Source organism: Bombus flavifrons, chromosome 18 (assembly GCF_040668555.2).
Source record: "Bombus flavifrons isolate JBK064 chromosome 18, iyBomFlav1_principal, whole genome shotgun sequence".
Taxonomy (NCBI): domain Eukaryota; kingdom Metazoa; phylum Arthropoda; class Insecta; order Hymenoptera; family Apidae; genus Bombus; species Bombus flavifrons.
The window spans coordinates 4,569,442-4,574,656 of record NC_138459.1 but is presented as its reverse complement, the minus strand read 5'-3'; the positions used below and the strand labels follow the sequence as shown (position 1 = coordinate 4,574,656).

The following is a 5,215-nucleotide window of genomic DNA, read 5'->3' as shown; positions in this document are numbered from 1 at the left end:
TTTTTTTCCTTCTTCCGCGAGTTCTTTTCGTTTCTCTTCCCCCCCCCCCCTTTTGCGCCTTTTTTTTTGCTTTAACGCGACTGGTCGCTCTTCTGTGTACACACGCGTGTCTCACCTGTCCCTGACAGGGCACACTGTCTCCTGCGCTTTCATTAACGCCTGACGTCCTGATGGGTTAATTAGGAACCGCTAGATCTACGTCGTGAAAGCTACACGGAGAACCATCCTAACCGGGTTCCACCGAGCTTGCTCCGATTTCCAAGCGGAATCGGGTTAGTATTCTCTACGTTTTGCAACGTCTATTTAATTAATTAATCTTTGCGTAGGCGCTACAGCAACTTTTCAATCGCTTTGTTGTTGAGGGAATTCTTAGCAAAACAAAGATACTGTTCAAATATGAATTTATTTTAAGCGAGTGACCTCAATCCAGTGGGCCACTAATTTCTTCACACGAAATCATCCTAGTCATCCTACAATACATTTACGCTTTCTCTCTGTGTATATGACTGTATGTGTATTCACAGATTTTACAAATGTTTATTACAAAATAATTTTGTACTCTGCTTCGCATTTTCTTGTGTTTCAGCCCTTAACTCATTGCTATACTAATTGTTCCATATCAAACGTCTAAATACTCCTATCACAAATTCAGCTTTCTTTCTTAGTCATATTACAACACATTTACGTTTTCTCTCTGTGTATATGAATGTATGTGTATTCACAGATTTTACAAATGTTTATTACAAAATAATTTTGCACTCTGCTTCGCATTTTCTTGTGTTTCAGCCCTTAACTCATTGCTATACTAATTGTTCCATATCAAACGTCTAAATACTCCTATCACAAATTCAGCTTTCTTTCCTAGTCATATTACAACACATTTATGTCTTCTCTCTGTGTATATGAATGTATGTGTATTCACAGATTTTACAAATGTTTATTACAAAATAATTTTGCACTCTGCTTCACATTTTCTTGTGTTTCAGCCCTTAACTCATTGCTATACTAATTGTTCCATATCAAACGTCTAAGTACTCCTATCACAAATTCAGCTTTCTTTCCTAGTCATATTACAACACTTTTATGTTTTCTCTCTGTGTATATGAATGTATGTGTATTCACAGATTTTACAAATGTTTATTACAAAATAACTTTGCACTCTGCTTCGCATTTTCTTGTGTTTCAACCCTTAACTCATTGTTATACTAATTGTTCCATAAGAAGGCTTCGTTTATTTCAACAAACCATTCGCTTTCGTTATTTTGAAGTAAGCAAAATATGCAGAATATATTGTTGAAACGTGTAGAAGATATTAGTAAACAGTATTACGATTATTTTTATGATTTCGACGAAACATTCGGCTGAAATGGTAGAGGTCCGGAAAAAATTGTTTGTGATATACGAATGGTAGTGATAGATTACAACAGAGGCAAATGTGCTGTAGATTTATCAGATTAAATGGTAGCATATTCTACAGCACATAGAAGAACCTTCAAATGGTATACAAAATTAACTTTAGAGTTATTGTTAAATACATCAATTTCAAACGCGATGATACTCTATAAACAAGCAACAAAAACATAAATCAAGGTATCAGCTTTTAGAATGGCACTCGCAACGCACCTTACACTTATCCTTATACTTATTCGACCAAGATTGCGACACGAAACGCAGAAGAAAGAAGGGCAAGCGTACCTGGCACGAAAATTTTGCAGAGAGTGGTATAAAAAAAATGTTAAACAGTTAGGATCAAAAATTGCTAAGAATCGGACCAAAAAGGTGACCACCTATTGTCCACATTGTATCGATGAGCCACATTTATGTTTAAAGTGTTTTAACACAGTGCACCATTAGATGTAACATTTGTTCTCATTCTTTTTATTGATGTTCTAATTAAAATGTTTAATTGTTCAATGGGATACTTTTTGTTTCAAAGTATCTTCTATTTATCGGTTATATTCAAAATGCCCTAACTGTGAATTTTCATACAATTTTTACAATTGTAAGAAGTTGAAGCGCTCCGGTTACCAATGACCACAGTGGCGTCACAGGGGAAACTGTGGCGGGTCATAGATGACAGTGGCAGTCATAGTGTTAAGATTCGGTTCTACACTTATATCTTTAACATCCCTTGCATGTTAGACGACATGTCTGCTAGACGACTGTGCATTTCAGTGGATTAATAGCTACAAATAGCAGATATAAATGTGATCGTTGTCAATGAAGTTCCCACAAAGTTGTGTAATAACAGTGTACGAAGCAGCGTTTAACTTGGATGAAGTAGATTCGGAGGAAGCGAGAGAAAAAGACGGAGAAAGATATAGGAGTTGGAGGGACGCGGTTGACGGGCCCATGGGACGTCTCTTACCCCATGTGGGTTCAGTGACAGGATGACACATTCCGCCGTGAAAGTTTTAGGAGAGCGGTCCTGTATCAGCGGTTCAGTCAGAAGAGCTTATATCGAGGGCGCCACCTGCGGCCACCCGCGACATCCGTTCTGTGCCGTGCATCAGATCAGGAAATCTTCATCTTGATCGAACTTCCCTCACGTCTCATAGTTCTGATTCTCACTGTCGGCCGATCTTTTTCACCTGAACGCCCTCGTGCATCGGTCCTCTCGCTCTCCTCGTACGTCGATATTCGTTAATTCGGGTTTGATGATAATGTTGCCTGCGAATTGGGTCCAGTATGTTAGCTGTCGCTGTCCTTTTTGGCATCTTTCACTTTGGGTTTACGTATGTTTGTGTGTTTGCGTTATCTTTTACGTCGCGTTTCTGTAAATTGTTAAGATTAGGGTACACAGAGTTTGTTATTTCGAGGTTAGAGTATCATTTTTTAGAAATTATAAGTATATTATAGCATAAAATTGATTTAACCTTTATCCTATTGATTTTAAAAAATTTTCATAAGAAAATAGCTTCTCATAATAAAATTCTGCAAATTTCTTGGCAGCGTTTGCTAATCTTGCGTCGAGATTCGACTCTGCAACTTTACCTTTCGTAATTTAAGCGGCTGTTACTGAAATCAAACCAAGCTGCTTCTCGAACTTGAATCTTGTTTCCTAATTACCTAAAGAATTGTTACTAAAATCAAACCGGTACACTATGATCTCCAAAAAGAAAAAAAGGAAAGAAAACAGCTAACCTGTTCAGAAGTTAGAATCGATATAGAAATTCTTCAGATATCTGCAAAGCGACGAACCACAAGAATTCATCTGAAAGAGGCGACTGTTGGTTGATGAGGCGTGTGATTCGACGTTCAAACGATTCCAGTCACTTTTAATGTTATTTTCCGGGATCAGGCTGGTAAATTCGAGTTTAGCCGAGTCTAATGTTCGGATAAATATCAGCAACTGGGCTTCTTTATTCTCCCTCTCCGGCCTGGACACGCGTAAACTTTACTCTGGCTAATCCTCTTAAACAATTACAAACCAGTCGATCGGTCTGGTACCTATCTCGTCGTGGCGCCACGCTGCGTTTTGACGTGGGATGAGGCACCTGCATTGTCATGCTAAGCCGCAGTCGCCTTGCTGCAGTTCCCTTTTATCTGCGACCAACAACATCTTGCCCTCTTCCCTCGCTTCGTCTTCGCCTTACTATGCTGAACTTGGTCTGCGCCGAACTTTCGCAGGATGCGCCAAACTTGCTAATTCGAAGTCTGCATTTTTTACTCTGTGGAATTTGCCTGCAATTGGAGATGGTTTAGATAACAGAATTTCACGAGGAAGAAGATTTTTGTAAGAAAGATAATACGAGACCTGTTTTTTTTTTATTACATATTCTTACGAAATCTACGAAAGTCCTCTTGCATGATACTTTATTTACTGTACTATAAATTTATTTGCTATAAAATATACCTTAAAATGGAAAGTTTCGAATATTCGTTTGGAATAACTTTGTGTCTGTTCGATTCGAGGTTATGAAAATAATCGATTGTTTTTCGTACGTAATCAGTTCCTTAGTCGGATATCGATAAAGATCGACCATCTTCTTAATTTTCAAATGTTAACCTACACCTAACCTAACAATTTCACACTGTGACTATTAAATATTCGTAACATTCTTATTTTGTCCATTTTGTAGAAAATTATACGATCGACTAAAATTAATTTCAATATGTTTAAACGATCCATGTTGTACTATTTACAGTAACAATGACCTAATTCATAATTAAAAATTAAACTATAATATATAACGATTAAAAATAATATGGAGTAACCTGTACAAGAAAGACACCTAAACCTATCACAGACAATTTAATTTTTGTCCAGATTAAACAACAAATCGTATGCAATTAAAACTTTCAGTTTATATGAAAAATAATACACAAGCAACCACAATCAGGTAAAAATGTTCGCACTCGCGATTTCTCTTATTGTACGGAATTTCGTGGAACAATAGAAACAAACGGAAGAGAAGCGCACGAAACGCGTGGATTCGCGTGCACTCGACGAAACATTCAGTAAATACACTCGATTACGCTCGCATTCGTGGGCCGACGAGAGGCCGCACGGTTAGACCAGCAATCGAGCAACTCTCATACCGAATGATCGATGACTCCATTGTGCGGGCTTTCCCATGTCCCTGCTACGATTTCGTGCGAGCGGCATACAAAAAGCCGCCGCCATTCCGAAAATGGCCAGAATTATGGAAAATTCGAGCTGGAAGATCGATCGACCGATGGCATTCGCACCCCGTGATTTCACCCCGTGTCTCGTGCAATCCGATATTTGTGCGTTGAATTTTCGATTTCCGTGCCGAGTTGTGCCCCGATGACAGTTTTCGAGATCGTTTCGGGAAAACGACATCTGCATCACGTTCAAACGTCAAAGGAAGATGTTATAGATTTGGACAATAGAAATGAATTGGAAAAGTGCGATGATTTGAGATAACCGTTACGTTTGCCGATTTACGGACTCAAAATGAGAATTTTGTTGAAGAGGCTGAGTACCAAAATAGTGCTAGAACTGAACAGAAAGGATAATGTTCTAAGTGGAAAATCGTATTTCGTCTAAAGTGTTCTTTAGATACGATCGATGCGAATTTGCACCGAATGATTCGAGAAAAATAATGGACTTTGACAAGGACGTCTTGTTCTGTTATTGGTACGTTTATTATCGCACTTATTATCGTACTTTTAAAGGTGATACCAGTATATTGAAATTTTAATTTAGTTCAATGAAAATAGTGGCACAAGATTTACGAATGATACCTAA

The 5,215-nt window shown here is 38.1% G+C and overlaps 1 long non-coding RNA gene across 1 annotated transcript; it reads right to left on the bottom strand.

Moving 5' to 3' along the window:
• Positions 1-1,691: 1,691 nt before the first annotated feature.
• LOC138189085 (uncharacterized) lies at positions 1,692-4,278 on the bottom strand. Its single transcript, XR_011175872.1, has 3 exons — positions 3,451-4,278; positions 3,145-3,380; positions 1,692-3,069 (listed from the first exon to the last, which is right to left on the bottom strand). It is a non-coding gene; the product is annotated as an uncharacterized LOC138189085 (long non-coding RNA).
• Between the last annotated feature and the right edge of the window lie 937 nt (positions 4,279-5,215).